This window comes from Lagenorhynchus albirostris, chromosome 2, assembly GCF_949774975.1.
Source record: "Lagenorhynchus albirostris chromosome 2, mLagAlb1.1, whole genome shotgun sequence".
Taxonomy (NCBI): domain Eukaryota; kingdom Metazoa; phylum Chordata; class Mammalia; order Artiodactyla; family Delphinidae; genus Lagenorhynchus; species Lagenorhynchus albirostris.
The window spans coordinates 83,164,670-83,184,669 of NC_083096.1; the positions used below are offsets into that span (position 1 = coordinate 83,164,670).

General features: G+C 43.9%; 1 protein-coding gene across 1 annotated transcript in view; it reads left to right on the top strand.

Annotated features, from left to right (window-relative positions):
• The first annotated feature begins 259 nt into the window (after positions 1 to 259).
• The window catches only part of VTCN1 (V-set domain containing T cell activation inhibitor 1), a 110,508-nt gene continuing 90,767 nt past the window's right edge, over positions 260 to 20,000 (top strand). Inside the window, exons 1-3 of the mRNA XM_060139233.1 lie at positions 260 to 319; positions 5,766 to 5,866; positions 11,517 to 11,618. The gene's annotated coding sequence lies outside the window, so the exon portion shown is untranslated. The remainder of the gene's footprint in view (positions 320 to 5,765; positions 5,867 to 11,516; positions 11,619 to 20,000) is intronic.

Genomic DNA, 20,000 nt, shown 5'->3' on the forward strand with positions numbered 1-20,000 from the left:
CACTGTTGTGGCCTCTCCCGTTGTGGAGCACAGGCTCCGGATGCGCAGGCTCAGCGGCCATGGCTCACGGGCCCAGCCACTCCATGGCACGTGGGATCTTCCCGGACTGGGGCACGAACCCGTGTCCCCTGCATCGGCAGGCAGACTCTCAACCACTGCGCCACCAGGGAAGCCCCTTTCTTTGACTTATTTAATGCTTTTGGACATGAATCCTTTTTGTCTGAAATAAGTCACCCCTGCTTTCTTTCTGTTTGTCTGAAGAGAGAATCTGGTAACCTCTGATGGCTCCAGGACCCCCTTTCCTGATGTACAAAAAGAGGTAAAAACAACACCCTCTGGACCAGCTGAACTCCAAGGGAAATTAATGCACTGTATGTTTCAAATGCTTATTGTGCAGGAAAAAAAGAGGATATATTGGTGACTCCTCCAGGAATGCTGAAATTGCAATTTTTCTAGGGCCAGAAATTGCATATCTGTCAGCCAACTTAGAAATCTCCTACAATGTCCAAACATCAAGACTGTTCCCCAAGTGGGTGCACTTGGGATTCACCCTGTACTGTGTAAGTGATCCTCTTGGGAAGCTGTCCCTGGTGCTGACTGTGATATGAGATAACTGGACGGGTTCCTAACATAGCTGAGGGAGCAGGGTGAGGGGTAAGGTGTAGGAAGACCTGGCTCCTGGGTGTCCAGGCAAGAAGTTCTGTTTCCCTCAGGCCCCCTTGCTTCATTTGATTGGCAGAGATTTGTGACATCCTCATCCATTCCCACTTAATCCTAGTCCTGGAACTGAGGTATGGGAGTGCAAGATGCTTGAGACAGGTCATGATGCTCTTAAAATGGGGCAGAGCCTTGAGAAGTCATCATTCCCATGAAACAAAACCCAAAACAACATTCAGGTTTGGCTTCACAGCACCCGGATATGGTGGCAAAATAAGAAGCAAGCAATAATGCAGTAGCAGAACGCTGGCTGAATGGCAGGAGCCCTGTGTGTGATGCCCTGTCAGTGTTACTGGCTTGCCATGTTCACTTTTCTTCATGTGAAAACTGGGCATGGGCAAAGCGGGGAGCCCCTCACTTCTCAAGAGCTTTCTGCAAATGGGTGAGAAAAATGTGCTAGTCTGTGAAGTGCTGAGAGCTCTTTGGAAGAAAAATGTAGTTTTTTTATAAAAGACAGAAACAGTACAGCTGAGCTGTAGTGGAAACTGGGATTGGCCACCAGGTGCCCCTTCCATTTCAATGCTGTTGGCTGGTGACCTTCAGCTGCCCCCCTGCAGAGAGCCTCCCCACCCAGGTTAGCCCCTGTGTCCAGGTGGCCCACATCCAGTGACTGATCAGTAGTGAGTATAAAGCTCTTGTCACTTTGCTCCAACTCAGGAAACCCTGAAGGTCAGTCTGGGTCTGAAACTCCCGGGGAGTCTTCTGAGGCCTTCCCTGTGATGACTCAGCCAGACGGCTTTTAGGTGAAGCCCACCTACAACATGAGCTATGTAGAGCAGTGGGAATGATTTACTTCTTCTGTGTTCTCTCTCCAGAAATTGAAGCACATCCTCAATACAGGCATACCTCACTTGAAGGAAAAACCATTTTTTAAGATGTGGATTTTTTTTTTAAAGAGTTAACTTGGAGGGAAATTTTAACAATAGCTACCATTAATTTAGCACTTAATATGCATCAGATCCTTCTAAGTGCTTTACATCCATTAGCTCATTTGATTTTCGGAACAGTCTTCTGAGGTAGAGACCACTATTAGCTTCATTTTATAGCTGTGGGAAACTAAGCTTGGAAAGTTTCAGTAATTTGCCCAAGTCCACATCTAGGAAGTGGCTGGGTAAGATCTGAAACTCAATTCTGACTGACTCCAAAAAACTGGCAAATGAACAACCACACAATACCACATCTTGGAGCTACGCTACAGCATGCTTCCCTGTAATTCCTGTGAACAATGAATTCTTTTGTAGCACTGAGAGAAGAATTGGATTTGGAAAAAAAGGAGGGTGAATATATTTTCTAGAAAAAAAAGGGATACTAGGTACTGCATAAATATTAAACCCTTCCTCTTGGTCTATTTTCTTCCATGTCCATGAAAAGAACTGGAAATAGAATAAGAAGCATTTTCCCAATATTCAAATACATCAGGAATTTATAAAATATTCAAGACGGTAGCGTCCACAGAACAGTGCATCTTGAAAATAGGCCTTATCTGTTGCCCAAGAGGTAGGGAGCTATTTACAATTTCCGTGACCTCTGTGGTTTCCGCAGACAGTGTTAAGCAAAATAACTTTTAGCTCATTTTTTTAACTTCTTCAAAAGAGAGTTTATCCTATCAAGGCTGTCTTCAGTGTTTCCATCCCTCCTGCCTGAGCCCTGCACGTGTTCCTTCATCCTAAACGTGCCCACCTTGGACTGTGCCCTCGGAAGCCCTGCTTGCTTCAGCAGCTGTTTTATCCCCTGAAGAGATCCAGCTCCCAGCCTTCAGCGAGCAGAGGTGAATTTGCCTGCATTTCCACAAGGGCACTAAGATCCTCCCACTCCCCGATCCCACCCCCACCCACGGCCCCCCATACCAAGCACCACGGGATCAAGTTAGCACCTCGCTCTTTCTTTTTTTCTTTTTTCTTTTTGGTCACACAACGCAGCTTGTGGGATCGACCAGGGATCGAACCCCTCGGCAGTGAAAGTGCGGAATCCTAACCACTGGGCCGCCAGGGAATTCCCAGCATCTCTCTTTATTAATTCCTTTCCATCCTCGCTGGGAATTTAAGTAACACGCAAAGCACTAGTTGGACAGCATTCCAAAGAGTTTTCAACCACTTTTAAGCCCTCATGCGCCCCGTCAGACACCGCAGGCCAGATCCCGGTCTCAGGCACATCATTCGCGTCTCCCTGAACAGCACCAAACTCGCTCAGGCCGGAGGCCTCATTCTTAGATCACCCAAGCTGGTCCTGGACCCGAGTTCATCTCCTCGTCCAACACCGCGAGCCCTGTGCCTGAGCCATGCTTTCCTCTGCATAGGCTCACAGCCCCTGGCCACGCCCTGGCGCCCTCCAGGTGCCGCCCGAGTGGTTTGAGCAGCCTGCTTTGTCTGATCTTTCTGTTTGTCCAGCCCCACCGGGAACGACGTGCTGGCTGCTGTGTTATGCTAACAAAGGATGCTCAGCAGGGGTCACGGGGCCACAGGAGACACTGAGCCAGGAACTGGCTGCGGGGGATGATGAGCGCTGGCTTAGCTTTAGAGAGCTTTCTGGGTGAAGCTGTTGACTGGAGACCTTCAGGTCGTCGTGATTCAGTGTTATAATAGTGGCAGTGCTCACTTATATCAAGGATTGATTGTGTGCCTGGAAGCCTCCTGAGTGTTTCACCTACATGACGGCACTTAATCTTCCCAAGAATACTGTGAAATAGGACCAATAATATCCTAGTTTTATGGATGAGGAAACAAGTCTAGAGAGGTATCTTGCCCAAGGTCACAGAGCGGGGCTGAGCCAGGATTCACACTGGTCTGTCTGGCCGTAGTGTCCATCCTGGACCCACGGCTGTGCTGCAGATGCTGTGTTGGTGGCCCATGGGCTGGGTTGTGTTTAGCCTGCCAGCATTTTGAAAGACATTTAAAATGTGAGCCGATATTTTAAATGCAAGAGATTTCACTTATAAACACATTCAAAATTCTACCATCTTTTTAAAAATGGGTCTGTCTGGCAACATTGGGCCCTCAGTCCAAAGGCTCCCATCTACTGGAGGTGAGTGTTAGCTGCCCGGTTAGATGGGGCCTGTGCTCCCAGTTTCCACAGAACCTAGTCCAGCAGGCCGGTTCTGTTCACCTACCTGTGCGACTCCCATGTGCTCCTGAATTGCCCAGTCCTGTTACACAGCCCCTTATTCCATGGTTTGGGGGCGGTAGGTTTATCCCTGACGTTGTACTGCCTTGGAAACAGAATTTGGAGATGGTTTGGAGCAACATGGCGGGTTATTAGTTTAGCGTTGGTTTCAGTCCGTTCATCTCCAAGGCAGGTGGCAGGATGAAGGGGTGGCATGGAAAATGCTGGAAAGTGACTGTGGACCTGAAATTTACTCCGGTTGTCCCACAGGCTAGTTGTGTGAGCCAGGTTAAGTCACTTTTCTCTGCACCTATAAAACGAAGAGATTGAAGTTGATAAGTTGTAAGACAGGTGTCAGCTCTGAAACTCTTCTCTGCTACTGCTTGTAAGTCAGATTTTCACATGAGAGGACAGACTTCGGGAGCATCTATTTTTATTTATTTATGGCTTCGTTGCCGCGCGCGGGCTTTCTCTAGTTGTGGCGAGCGGGGGCTACTCTTGGTTGCGGTGCGCGGGCTTCTCATCGCAGAGGCTTCTCTTTGTTGTGGAGCATGGGCTCTAGGACCGCGGGCTCAGTAGTTGTGGCTCATGGGCTTAGTTGCTGCGCGGCTTGTGGGATCTTCCCAGACCGGGGCTCGAACCCGTGTCCCTTGCATTGGCAGGCGGATTCTTAACCACTGCGCCACCAGGGAAGCCCCGGGAGCATATCTTAAGGATGTGGACGAGTCTTTGTAAACTGCCTTCAGTGGGTGCAGATGAACAGTAAGCAGCAGACGACTCTGGCTGGCTTAGCTTCAGAGCCGCGGAGAGGCCACAGACCCGGCCCAGTGAAAAAAGGTATGGCCTGAGTCACTGGAACCTTTTGGATATCAGAGCTTTCCTTTATGTTAGTTTAGGGGTCAGGTTGGGGCTTGGTTCTTTATTTAGAACACCATGATAATAATCACTGAAAACAGTCCTTGCCAGAACAAATATCTCACCCCAAACAATATCACTGGGAACTATATTAGATGGAATTGCACAATCTTTCAGTACATTCAGAGGAAATCACAGGAGCTGTATCATTTTCTACTCTCTCTCTCTTTGAAAGCACACACCATATCACAACAAAGTAAACCTATTTCTCGAATTAGAGTAGCCGTGAAAATAAATAGTTATGTAAGAGATTGCACTAAAAGAAAGAAAGATACGTCAAGAGATCAGGCATGGTCCAAGAAAAACCCTCATAATACATTTTTGGTTTACACTAGTGGTTCTCAGAGTGTGCTACCAGGGCCAGCAGCATCAGCATCACGTGGGAACTTGTTAGAAATGCACATTCTTAGGCCCCACCCCAGATCTCCTGAATCAGGAACTCTGGATATGTGACCCAGCAATCTGTATTTTAACAAATCCTCTAGGTTATTCTGATGCATGCTAGAGTTTGAAAAACCACTGTCTATACCACTGTTATGGGTTGAATTATATACCAAAGATATATTGAAGTCCTAATCTCTAGTACCTGTGAAGGTGACCTTATTCAGAAATAGGGTCTTGGTAGATTCAATCAAGTTAAGATGAAGTCATTAGCATGAGCCCTGATTCAACATGATAGGTGTCCTAGTAAGAAGATGACCATATGAAGACACAGATGCGCAGGGAGAAGATGGCCACGTGATGAGGGTGGCAGAGATTGGAGTGATGCATCTATAATTCAGAGAATGCTGAGGATGGCCAGAAAAAAACAGAAGCTATAAGAGGCAAAGACGTATTCTTGCCTACATGTTTTAGAGGGAGCATGGCACTGCCAACACCTTGATCTTGAACTTCTATCCTTCCCAACTGTGAGACAATAAATGTCTGTTATTTTAAGCCACCCAGTTTGCAGTACCTTTTTATGGCAGCCCAAGGAAACTCAAACAACCATGAATGGCTTTCCCTGCTCTGATAGAATGTCCCTGTGTTGACAGGGCCCAGATGCAAGATTTTGACTGACGGGTAGCAGGATACAGGGAAAGAAGTGGAAGAAGGTAAAAAGGAAACAGGAAGCAGTGATAATGTGTGGTCTGAGGTATGTATGAGTTTAATGGTTTTTTAAAAATACTTGTAAGTTAATTTAACAAACATTATTGAGTCCTTACTAAGTGCCAAGATCAGTTTGAGGCCCTGGGGATACGACAGTGCTCAAGACAAGATCCTTTTCCTCAAGAAGCTTCATTAGAAAACAGGCACTTACCATTCAAGGGTAGTTGCTACTCTGGGGAGAAGTACAGAGGACTATGGGAGTGGGGCAGCCATAGACAGTTTTACAGGTTGTATACTATGCAACATGTCTCTGACGTCAGTGGTCTTCCTTAGGGTCCTGTGGTGCACCATTGCTCAACTGAACGTGGTTACACCATTGGGAAGATATAAGAAGAACATGTACTTCATTCTTGAGGGGGAAGAAAAGCTTTCCAAGGGAAGTAGGACCTAAACTGAGACCTGAGGAGTGAGCGGAAATTAGTCAGGTGAAGGAGGCTGAGAACGGGGAATTAGAAAGGAAAGTGTTTGGTGAAGGAGGCTGAGAATGGGGAATTAGAAAGGAAAGTGTTTAGAAAAAGAAAAGAGCATATGCCAGACTGAAGGATGTCCAGAGCATCTATGAGGTGTGCATCCAGTCAAAGACTCTGTAGAAAAGAAGTTAACTATTAATTAAGAGGATTATCCTTTCATTAGAGCCTAGAGTCCTCTAGTTAAGTCCCATTTTGTAGCAAGACTTTCTTTCTTTGGTTACTCAACTATCCCCCAGAGTAATTAAGGCTTGTAAGTCTTAGTCATAAAACTGATGCAATTTGCTTCAGTGGTGGCGTCTATTGGGATAAAATAGGGTAGGATAGGATAGGATAAGATAGACTAGAATAGGTGTCAGTGCTGTGTTTAAAGTGTTTTTGTGGGATAGACTAAAAAACTGTAATCTCAACTTTCTTCTCTGGCCAGGGGTCCTCTCCTTTTCCTCCCTAATGTGGGTCAGGAACTTGGGAGACCATATTAAAGCTGGCTTGTGTTTTTAATATATTCTCTTGGAAACCTGAGACTGTGCAAAGTCCATTCACATAGAGAGAAAGAACTTGCTCAAGTTCTACCCTTGGAACTAGAAAATTAGTCTTCCCTTTGGTGCTAAGTGTGAACTTCTAACTGTGTGGCCCAAGCTGAGGGCTTGACACAAGCTTGGACGAGGCAGCCACAGCTCGATGGGGGTGGCCATGAGCCCATGACCAGCTGACCAGGCTGCTCCTAGTAACACAGGTTCTCCAGAGTGTGCTCAGTGCTTTTGCAGCAGCACACAATAGTGTTCAGGTGAGAGCAGGCTACACTGAGCATTGGGGCTGCAGACTGGGCATAGGGGTGAAGGGGAGGGTGGGGTACCAGGGGAGGCCCAGAGGGCAGCATACAGGTGGAGAGCAAAGGAGTAGGTCACAGTCCCAGACCTCACCTAGAGGGGTAAGCTAAGTGTTGTTTGCTTATTTCTAAGCTTCAGAGTCTTCTAGGACCAACTGATGACATTCCCCCCTAACATCAGAAATGCCAGGGGTGGAAGAAACCTAAGGGTCGTCATGTGCAAGAACCCTCAACTCCTGCCCTCCACCTCCTCCAGAGCTTTCCTGCCCTGAGGCCCACCAACACCTAGGCACATGGGACACAGTTACCCCTTGACTCAACAACACAGCTCTGTCAGCTAGAGCTTTCCCTTTGAACTGAGTGAAAACTGATCTTTCTGTAGCTTTCTTCCATCTGTTGTCCTTTCCTTGGAGAATGTTGGCTTTTGTTTTTCCTTTGCTCCACCACAACCTTGCAGGTGACCTTGAGCGACTCACCTTGTCTTTCTGGGCCCGTACATTCTCTGCCTGTCTGATGGGATTTCTGGCAAGATCAAATAAAATGATTATATGAAAGCACTTTGAACAAGTAGATTAGCCCTAGAACATAACAAGTCCTGGTGGTTATTGGTGTGTTTGGCATTACCACGTTCTGGCTCTCTTTGACCGTGACCTCTCTGGGATCTACCAGCTGACTCTGAGAAGAACAGCTTACATTCAGTGCCCAGCAGTCCCTGAGTGAGTCCCTCATTGGTCTGAGCTCTCCAAAATGAAGGAAATGAAAACAACTTGAGGAATCTGAAGCATTTTGGACCATATCCCAAAACATAGCACTAACAAATAATGTACATCCAAGTTTTCTCAAAGGATGGGATCTTGTCCAGGTACCCCATCAAGCACTATGCCCTGGTGTATCCAAGAGCTCTTTAACAGTGGTGTTTACACATCCCAAACCAGCCATTGAAGCCACTTGAACTTCAGGTGGTACCTGCTTCATTGCGGCAATAGCATCTTCTGAACCATTGGTACTTGTGTCATTTCCCACTCATTGTCCCTGGGCCAATGATGCTGAGACAATGGAAACCATAAGAAAGTCCCACTGGTCCCAGTTAAGAATCCCTTTCCCTCTAACCAAAGGATCAGGGCCCACAACTACCTGCCAAGTTTCTACCCATCTGTAAAGAAATGACTGTAAAGGCAGTAAGTATTTTAATGAGTACAGATTCCTCGGTCTGGAAGTGTGTGATGCCTAGCCATGGACTGACTTCCATCATTCAATATTTGTTGAATGCCTTCTGAACTCCAGGCCCTGTGTGATATGCTAGGAAACAAGGATACATAAGCACAGCCCCTGCCCTCAGGAAGCTTTCACTGGGGAGCGTCTCAGACATCTGAACCATAAGTGCTCTGAAGGGCTGTAGGTGCTGTGACAGACTGAAGTGTAGGATACAATGGGGGACATAGGGAGGAAGGGATCTGTGCTGTCTGAACAGGGTAGGGTGGGATAGGGTGAATCAGAGAAATTGTTATATAAAAGTGATATTCAAAGTTGAGTCTTGAAAGAATGGGTACTCAGTGTGTGGTTAGGGGCCTGAGGCAGTTAACCATTTATCTGAGGCATAATCTCTAGTCACACATCAAGGCTGGCAGTCCTATTGGATGCAATCTGATTTCTCCATTGCTTGGTTGAGGAGTAGAACCAAGACCTCAGCTCTGTGACGTTCAGTGTCAGCTGCCACCTTCTCAGTTGGAGGTTATTTTCTTTTTGCTCTCATGTCACTTTCTGAATTCCACTCTTACAGGACTTGCCCAGTGTAGTAACTGCATATGTGTCTGTATCCCCACTTCTCCAATTAGGCTGTGACTGTCTTGAGAGAAGAGTCTAGGTTTCTCTTGACTTTGTTTCCCCTTCATTAAACAAACATTTATTGGGCCCTACTAGTACCAAGCCCTATGATAGCACTGAAGATACAGTATCGAATAAGACAGACATGGTTTCTGTCCTCATGGAATTCCCATTCTAGCAGGGAAGATGGTCATTGGACAAATAATCAATTACAAGTGTGATCAGAGCTTTGAAAGGAGAAGCCCAGAGTGCTGTCACAGGGTAAAACAAGGGTCCTGATCTAGTCTGGGGATCCCAGGAAGGCGCCCCCAAAGGATGTTTAAGCGGGAAGACACTTGTCATCAACTCTTGCCTGACTGGTTTTACCCCTTGCTGCCATGCTCTCGTGCTACCCGCTAGTTCCAAATTCTACAAACACCCCATATTTATCTTTCCCTTCTCTGCCTGTCCCCCCCTCCTTCCCCTCCCCTTTCTTCTCCTTCTTCTCCTCCTCCTTCTTCCTCTTCTTCTTCTTCATAAAACACCAAGATTTGTCTGAGCAAATTGTCATCCAGGAAGCAACCACATTTCCCAGCCTCCCTTGCAGCTAGGAGGGACATATAACTACATTCTTGCTACTGGAATGTGAGTGGAAGTGATGTGAACAACATCAGTACAACATTCTTTATAGAGAAAAGGGCTTGTACTCCACTCTCCATTTCCCACTGTGTGGGAAAGGACAGCCACTGCAATGGCCACCTTAAACCAAAGATGGGAGCCACCGCTGAGGATGGAAGAGCTGCCCCCATGCCTGTATCCCTGGATGACCTTAGGGAACAGTGCTATGTGTCTGCTCTAAAACTCCTGCCTATCTGTGGACTTCCCAACAGGGAGAATTAAACTTCTGTCTCGATTAAGCCACTGTATTTTTGGTCTCTTTGCAGGGAACTTAAGCCTGTAACCTAACTCACATATCCAGGGTGATGTCTTTAGCTTAGCTCAGGACCACAAAGGCATTTACCCAACTTGTCATTATCTGTGAATATTTATAGCATGAGGTTTCTCTTGAATGATTTTCCAGTTTAAACATATCATGATCCCCATCTGGCTGTCATTTCTTTTAGCTCTTCCTCCCTCTTTGCTCACTTGCTCTTTCTTTCATCAATCAGGTGCTCTAAATATTTGAAGGAGAATGGAAGTCATCCAGTCATAGGTTTTTGTGCCAGGTCACAATGCCTTGGGGAGAATGGACTAGGAGAGAAAAGGGATGTGAATGAGGTTCTGAGATGAAGATGAAAGCCTTAATTACTTGGAACTTGGCTATTCACAGCTCTCCATTAATGAGAATGTTTCTACCACATCTTCAGGAAGAAGAGAACTGCAACCAAATAAGCTGTTATGAGAGATTCATTCAAAAAACGAATTTCCTAGGCTTTTGCTAGACTTTCAACCCAATTGGCTATCTCCCACAGTGGCGGCCACAGCCCAGTGGGAGATGGGATGGGAATTTGTCATAATGGCTCTGAGGCTGTCCTTTCAACCCTGCTTTATTCCTGCTTTGTCAAAGTGGACACTTTCATATTATGGGGAAATGGGCTATAACATCCATTTTAAGGAACTTATGCTTAAGAAATAGTCTACAAATGTACAAAGCTACATGTATAAGGATGTTCACTTTGGTGTTGTTTTCATTAGTGAAACATTGAAAACAATCTAATGTGCATCAATAGGAAGAAACTTAAATTTAAGAGTATGGTTTATCTTATAAAGAAAACAAAGGCAGCCACTTCAAAGGAGATAGGTCTGTATGGACTGACCTGCAAAAATGTGTATGATATATTGTTAGCAAAATGATTTTTTTAAAAATAAAAACAAGCAACTTATGTTTATGTATATATTTTCATATGCCTAGAAAAATAGTCTGGAAGGACACACATAAAATTACTAATGATGGTTGCCTCTGGGGAGTAGAATCAGGGGAGATGGGGGTAGATTTTCATATTTTACTCTGTATGATTCTATAGTGTTTCAATGTTTTTATAATAGTAGAAATTCACTGTGAGGCAGGGATCAAACTTATCCTGCTTATTGCCCTTTCATGGACAGAGTATGGAGTGGTCAACAATGACAACAATATTATTATTATGTAGGTTATGTAGCACTTACAATATAGTAGGCACCATCCTTTGAACTTTATATATTTTAATATATCTAATTTTCATAATTATGCTATGAGATAAGTACTGTTATCATCTCCGTTTTACAGATAAGGAGACAGAAGCACAGAGAGGTAAGCAAGCTGTCCAAGGTAACCAAGTGACGGAGCTGGGATTGAATCCAGGCAGCCCGGCTCCAGAGATTGCTCTTAACCACTCTGTTATGTTGATTAGTTGATGGAATGAATGCATGAATGTTAAATTTTTTTTTAATGTATTTTGGCTAAGTCTCCAATAAGTAGAAGAATCAATGAACTGGTAAAGTTCATTCCCAGAGCATTATGCTTAATCAAGGTTCTACCATTTATCTTTCGTTGCAAGGTAATGGGCTGTTTATACTCAGAGCCTTCCAAAGGCTGAGAAGACACTGATGTTAACAGTGGTTGATGAGTGACTGGGAAAGGCTGAACATTTTGATTTAAAGTAAGTAACAGAATTAATCGCTAGCAAATTAAAGGGCTTCATCTGTCATTTCTCTGCTCCTCAGTCTTCTGCCTTCCACCCAGAACAATAACAAGGGCATTGCGAGCACAAGCACGACTGGCCGGCTTTTCCTTTCTAAGCTACCTGGGTTTGCAGCTTGTGCTTACATCTGGGGACCTGGAAATATAGGAGAGAATTCTGTACTCCAGAAGCATCTCTATGTCCTTAAGGGACCAATAGGACCCCCACCCCCACTCAGGGGAAAAAGGCTAAAGCATAGATTGTGAGTTCTTGGAGTGGAGGAACTAGATTTCATCACATTTGTGTCCTCAGCATCTGAGGGCCTGGCACATAGTACGTGCTTTACGCAGGACAGGTTATTGACACTGTTTGGTCAGGAGAAATTTTGATGGTACAGAGGAAGTTCTATGAAAAATAATAAACACTCTTTGATTGAAATAGTGTTTTCTAAATCTGAAAATAACGTTCATTCAGCAAACAGGTACTGAGCACGTACTCTGTGCAAAGCATGTTGGTAGATATAGGTGGATACAAGAGTCCCAGTCAAGGAAAAACAGTCTCTCTCTCTCTCTCTCTCTCTCTCTGCCCCTCTCTCTCTCATCTTAAAGATTACTCAGAAGTAATATTGTGGACATATGAAATGTGTAAACAGAATGTTTGTAGTACGTGCAGAACAATTAAAATTAGTTCTTCAGGACAGTTGAATGTCGTTTCCTGTTAGAGTGGAGGTTGGTTTATCTGTGCACAGTTGAGTTGAAGGTTTGTTTGCAGATAAGCACTCTTCCATGGAGAGTCAGAAGAAAATCCAACAGAAAGACATGTCAACCTGTCTGATGGAACTAATGACCTATTAGAGGGAGGGGGGAAGGAAAGGAGAGCTTAAATTAACAATTGTGCTAACTATTGATCTTTAATGGCCTTATAGAAAGGGCATAGAGCCCTATGTAACTGAGACACAGAACTGCGATGGAGTTAGGTACTCGGACAAAATGTGTGCCCCTCTCACTTCTGTCTTCCTCAGAACGGATCTGCGCAAGCGCTGAAATTCTGAGCTGCCGCAAAACAGGACATCACAATTCTCAGATTGCTTCCAGTCAGAATATTAACACCTGATTGACTATTTTCATGAATCTTTTAATCTTTGGGAAGACAGCATAGTGTAGGGGAGGCCTTGCTGTCAGACTGCCAGTGTTCAAAATTCATCAGCTGTGTAACCCTGGACCAGGAAACCTTATGTAGACAGTAATATATTCAAAGGGCACTGCTAAGATTAAATGAGATGATATATGTAAAATATGTGGCACACCATGAATCCTCAATAACTGCTAGCTATTATCATGTTCCATAGAAACAATAACAAGTAACGTGTGCAGAACCTTAGTTTACCAAGTGTTTCACATAAACGTTCCGGGATGAAGCACTGTCCTTAAACCTCTGGGCTCATACAGATCTGAATTCAAATTCTGGCTCCCTTCTCACCAACCCTGCAAACATGAGCAAGTCGGTTAACCTCTAAGCCTTACTTTCTCTATCTGTAAAATGGGATAATAACAGTACATCAGCTGCATAAGGTAGTCGTGAAGATTAAATTGACTAATTATGTAAGTTGTTCAGCGCATACTAAGTGCTAGATAAATGTCAGCAATTATTTATCATCCCATTTCTCCTCCTAATAGCTCTGTTATGAGGGACCTATGACCCTGTACGTCAGAGTTTTTCATGTGAGCTGGAAGCACCCAGAGCAGGACTGAGATCACACTCCGTGCAAGTCCAGCACCTGGCTGAAAACATTGTCCAGTGGTGATGTAAGGGAGGTGCTGCAGAAAATGAGTTGGAAGCTTTAAGGAGGCACATCTGTACCTGAGCCAGGAATGAAGATTCTAGCCCCAGAGGCCTTAAAGCCAGCAAGGGAGGTCTGGAGGGAGGACTCCATTTGAATTTGGAAGGGTGACACAGTAATCCCTTCACCTCCCTAACTGGGGACATTAAAGTAGACCTTCCCTTTCAGTCTTCTCTTTGTTTATCAGGAATAAAGTGTGGGGAGATCAGGATAGGCTCCACATGTGTCCAGAGGGCTCTTAGCCATCCTCAGAGCTCCGCTGAGTGTGCCTTAAATTAAAGAGGGTACAGGACGTGAACTCATAGGGGTGGGGTCATCCAGGGCCTCTTGGATAAACCCCTGAGTTGTCACCAGAAGGCTGTGACTCAGCTCTGAGATCTGCTGAATCAGAGACGATTGTCTCCTTGCAGGCACCTGTAGCAATTGCAACAAGAGACAGGAAGGGACTGAATTCTATTTCTGTTGATCCCATCCTTCATGTCCCACCACCCCATCCGCTCGCCCACAATTCACTTTCTCTTTCCCCTTCGAGTTACCTCCCAAATCGTTCTTCCTCCACCTTGTCTTCTCTCTCCCTAGAGATGCCTACTTGCTTAACTCTGTTTTGGAGTTCTGTGTATGCTTCATCCTCCGCTTAGATCTTATGCTGATCTAGAGGAGTGTCCAAGAATGTCTATGCTTAGTGTGTACCTCAGTGTGTGTGTGAATATGTGTATTTGTGTGATTTAGATAAGTAGGTAACCGGGACTTAAACCAAAATCATGACACTAAACATAAACATGCTGCTTTGCTAAACTGAGGCAAACCTGAAAGTTAAACTTTCCTTGAACCAAAATGTTTAGAAAAAAATGGCTTGGTTCAACTTAAGACAAGGCAATAGAATTTTTCAAAAATCACTTAATCTTTTAAGAAGATAATATATTTATAAGATTCAAAATTAAATAAATACATATCCATAAATATGTATTTTCTATCCCTGTCTTCCATGTGTCCAGTTCCTCTTCACCTTCCCAAACTGGTAACCATGTTAACATTTCCTGTGGATTCCTCCAGAGATTTTAAGTACTATACAAGTAAATACAAATTTACAATGCAATCTTTTCCTTTCTATACAAATGAGAGCATGCTATGCATTTTACACTGCATCTTACTTTTTTTTCCCCACTTTATAATCCATCTTGGAAATCTTTTAATTCATAAGAAGGGCGCTCGTTCTCTTTTTACAACTACAGAGTATTCTGTTGAATGGATGTATTATCATAATGGGCTTAACCAACCTCTTACTGGTAGACATTTATTTTTATTTATTTATTTACTTATTTTAGTTCATAGATTTTCTTTCTTTTTTTTAAATTTTTTGGCTGCGTTGGGTCTTCGTTGCTGCGTGCGGGCTTTCTCTACTTGCAGTGAGCGGGGGCTGCTCTTCATTGTGGTGCGCGGGCTTCTCACCGCAGTGGTTTCTCTTGTTGTAGAGCACGGGCTCTAGGCATGCGGGCTTCAGTAGTTGTGGTGTGCAGGCTCAGTAGTTGCAGTGCGTGGGCTCTAGGGCACGTGGGCTTCAGTAGTTGTGGCACGTGGGCTTCAGTAGTTGTGGCTCGCGGGCTGTAGAGCACAGGCTCAGTAGTTGTGGTGCACGGGCTTAGTTGATCCACAGCATGTGGGATCTTCCCGGACCAACCGTGTCCCGGCTCGAACCCAGGTCCCCTGTATTGGCAGGCAGATTCCCAACCACTGTGCCACCAGGGAAGTCCTGGTAGACATTTAACTTGTTGCCAATTTCTTGCAGTAGCAAACAGTATCCCAATGAATTATGAATTTTTTTTAAAAAAATATATTTTATTTTATTTATTTGGTTGTGCCCTGTCAGTTGCGGCAGACGGGCTCCTTAGTTGTGGCATGCATGTGGGATCTAGCTCCCTGACCAGGGATTGAGCCCAGGTCCCCTGCATTGAGAGCATGGAGTCTTAACCACTGCGCCGCCAGGGAAGTCCCTTTTTTTTTACATTTTAAAGCACTATTCATTTTATACTTCAAGGTACCATGTCGCTTATTTATTTATTTATTTATTTTTGGAGTAAACTTGCTTTACGATGTTGTGTTAGTTTCTGCTGTACAATGAAGTGAATCAGCTATGTGTATACCTATATCCCCTCCCTCTCGGACCTCCCTCCCACCAATTCTGATGGTTATTACTAAATTGCCCACCTGTAGGTGGCACAGACTGACACTTGCAACAGCAGTGTAGGAGAATGTCCATTTCCCCCTCCCCTGCCAATACCGTACATTAATACATCATAATTTTAATACCTAGGGTGGTTTTTTCCTAGCAACAAAGCTTGGTGTTTTCACTGTTTGTTTCATGTTGGCTTGTGGGAAGGGATAGGGTGGCCTGGCTCTGGGCTTGACCAGTGGGGGAGGGGAGGATAGCTGGCACTGTCCCTGGGGAGACAGCCAGGAGCCTTGGCTGGAGACAAAGGCACCTCAAGAATCTCACCTGGTTCTTTGCTTTCTCCCTGGCAAGCCTTGCCAGGGAGACTTTTTTTCTTACTAATTTAATAGTGAAAATGGTATTTCATTGTATTTTGAATTTATGTTGCTTTTAATATAAGAGAGGTTGCTATTCATGTATTTAAAAGTTGCTTGTATCTCCTTTATCTGTGAACTGTTTCTTAACATTTTTGCCCAGTTTTTTTTCTGGGTAATTGGGTTTTTTCTTATTGACCTATAGGAGCTCTTAAAATATTAAAGACATTAAACTTTGTCTGTGAAATGAATTATAAACAACTTGCTCCCAGTTTGCCATTTGCCTTTTTACTTTGCTCATTGCCAAGCAATGATTTTTATTTTTATGGAATTTAAGTGTTAAATCTTTTACTTTATGCCATCTAGATTTTATATCACAGTTAGAAGGTCTTTTCTACTCTGAATTTATATAGGAGCTTTCTTTATAGGTTTTATTTTTTACCTTTCTTATTTAATTCATTTGGAATGGATCCTAGTGTAATGCATTTTACAATTTCAGTGAGAATCTGGAAGGTAGGGTAAGGAGGAAGGTCAGAAGGATGTTCCCACGTGGGCTGAAGGCTGGAATCAAACACATTCAGAAGATTCTCATAGCTTTGCCGTGTTCTTCATGTGTCCCTGCCCCTCCAACCACAGTCCTTTGGCTCAGAGGGGAGCATCGGACCCAAGATAGACCAATCAGAGCCCTTCTCCGAAATTTCTGAACTTGGGCCAGAAGAGAATCAAACAAGCAGCCGTAAAAGGTAAACCTTGGGAGTTCCACAGGCCAGACTTCCTTCTACATAAGCTAGCCAGGCAGCAGAGAAGGAAGAAAACCAACACAGAGAAAAAGGCAAAGATGATGGAATACTACTCAAGAGTACAAAGGAATGATACACACAACAACATGAATCAGCCTGAGTGGAATACTACTCAAGAGTACAAAGGAATGATACACACAACAACATGAATCAGCCTGAGTGAAAGAAGACAAAAATAAGCACCTACCATATGATTCCATTTATACAAAACCCTTGAAAGTGCAAACGAATCTAGAGTGTCAGAAATCAGATCAGTCATGGCTGGGAAGAGGAGGGTGAGGAGAGGTAGAGTGGGGTGGGAGAGAGGAATTACAAAGAGGTGTAGGGAAAATTGGAGGTGATAGATATGGTCCCTGTCTTGAATGTGGTGATGATTCCATAGGTGGGTACATATTCCAAAACTTTTCAAATTGTACATTTTAGATATGTACAGTTCATTTTATGTCAATGATACCTCAACTAAGCTGTTTTAAAATAAAGCAGAGATGAGGTGACAAATTAACCTAGAAATAAGTACAAATGAGGAATGTACGTATAGGAGGGAGGGAAAACAAGAGAAAGAACAAATTTAGATGGTATCTACTTCTCTCATTCTAGATGCCTGGCTGCATCTCCAGTTTGGTGTCTTAACCCAAACGTGGATTGTCAGGGTAATATATTTATCACTTTGCCCAAGCTGAGTGTCTATTCTTTGCAGACAGAATGATAGAAACATATTAGCCCTATGATTCCACGTTTTTCCCCTTTCTTCCTTACCTTTCATACCCAGTTATCACTAAATACAACCAATGCCACCTGTAAGTGCTTGTTCTTTGCCATCCAGACCTGCTGAGAGTCCAGGCTCTCATCATCCTCCAATTAGACTCTTTTCAGGCCTAGCAACTGGGTTTCCTCCATCTTCTACCCTCCATATTGCTTCCAAAGTTGCATCTTTAAGGCATAGATCTGATCTTTTCATGCCTCGTCTTAAAACAATACTGTCAACGTCTCGTGGCAACACGTCTCTCACTGCATCTAGCCACAGCATCCCTCTCCGGAGCATTCCCAGCATCCTCCACTACCCTGGCAGGCATCTAACTCCCACTGCACACCAGGCACACTTGCCCTTGAGTTCTCCTATCCTCTTTGTCCACCTGACAAATTTCTAACATATTCAAAGACCAATTCAAACGTTATCTTTTTATAGCTTTTTTGACTCTCTCGGGCTGAATTAATTGCTCCTTCATTTGTGTACCCATAGCTCTTATCATCTCTGTTGTGATTGATGAGTCTGTGTTTCCCACAAGATGATAAACTTCTGAAGAGCAGGAAGTGTGTCTCATTCATCTTTATAAACCCAGAAACTAGCATAATTCACAAAATGTAGCAGATGCTTACTAATGTCTTTTTTTTTTTTTTTTTCTTTTTGCTGTACGCGGGCCTCACTGTTGTGGCCTCTGCCGTTGCAGAGCACAGGCTCTGGATGCGCAGGCTCAGCGGCTATGGCTCACAGGCCCAGCCGCTCTGCGGCATGTGGGATCTTCCCGGACCGGGGCACGAACCCATGTCCCCTACATCGGCAGGCAAACTCTCAACCACTGCGCCACCAGGGAAGCCCTAATGTCTTTTAATTGATGTAAATTGAGGGAGTCAAAATAGACCAATGGTTTTCTCGTCTTTTTGAACACCCCTTAATACCACTCTTTTTAAAAACAAAATGTTGCACGGAATCTCAATACATGTACAGAATTGAGATAAAGGTGGAACTGACATGGCTGAAGGAGGGATTAGTGAGTTTGAACCAGAGGCTATTTTCTCATTCTGGTTTTCAGTAGTTTTCTATCTGCATCCATTTATAATATATTTGCTTTTCTGCCACCTTCCTCTATTTCCTCATCTTCTTCACCACCAAAAGAAGACTCCACTCACCCTCTCTGGGAGCACCCATAAGTCTCCTGTATCACCAGAAGACGACTCCCCTGTATTACCAGGTGCCCCTGCTCATAGCTTTCCAGTGCCGTAAGAAATTCCCAGTTGTCAGGGGGAAAAAAAGAAGGTTTTGGACAAAGAGCTCTCCAGCCACAAAGACAGATCTTATAAAGAGGCCTCTGGTTATTTGATTAAATTGCTAAGCTAGTTTCCAAAAAGTTAGATGAAAGAATCAGCATATCTCCAAAGTGCCGAGGAGTCTGGGTGTTAAGCCACTGCTGTTGGGTTCTTCTCCTATTAATCCTTCCTGCATGCAGTCTTAATTTAAAATTTTGAGTCTGTGGTCTTTTATTTCCAGAATTCCACTTTACAGAACTGATTCTGGTATTATTTTCTGTCTTGTATTATCCAAAGAATCACCATGTATTAATTTTCCCTGCAGTTTTATAAAATCCAGTAGGTTATGTTTGGAACCCATATGAAGCATTCAGAACACTGCGGCATGTAGAATTTATGATAAAGATAAAACAGAAGCAATTTCATTGTGTTTGTAGGCCAAATGAGGGCATTGGACGAGATGATCTCCAAGGCCTCCTCCAACCTTGTGAGTTTATGATTTCTGGGCAGACGAGCACAACAGCATAGGTTTCAGGTGAACTGTGTGAGAAATAAATTGTTCTTTGCACAAATGAATAGAGTATAAGCGCAATAAATCTCAGAAAGAATATTTCAACAGAAAGAATATTTCAAAAATTATCTTCAGTGTCTCATTGTACATACAGTTTCATTTTTGTATTTTTTTCTTACTTTCTTAGTAATGCCACTTGCGTGGGGTTTCAAGTGTCATTCAGCAAACGGCATGTCTACTTGTGATATCTTCCATACCTCCAGGACAGAGGTCATTAGAGTCATGGACCTAAGGACGTTTGGCAAGGTCAACAGGACTAAGTGAGGAAAGGAGAGGACTTTTTCCAGCTGCTAAAAATGCAGAAAGAGGATGTTTCAAAAGTTGGTCTGTTGATAGGAATTCAACATGTATATTAAAGTTTTATGGTTAGGTTACCAGGCTAGATCCCAAGAGCCATTTAACCCAAAATATGAGAGGATCATTAAAAGCTTTATTTTGAAATTTTGCCTCATATATAGCATCATTCTCTTGGAAAAAAATCCATTCTGGGGTCTCTGCTTCTATGCTGTGGACACATCTCCCTAAGCCTAGCAGTAGAACAGACCTGCAGTGGTGGGGACTATTGTGGGCAGTTGGTCTCAGTTACCCACAGTTCATCCAAG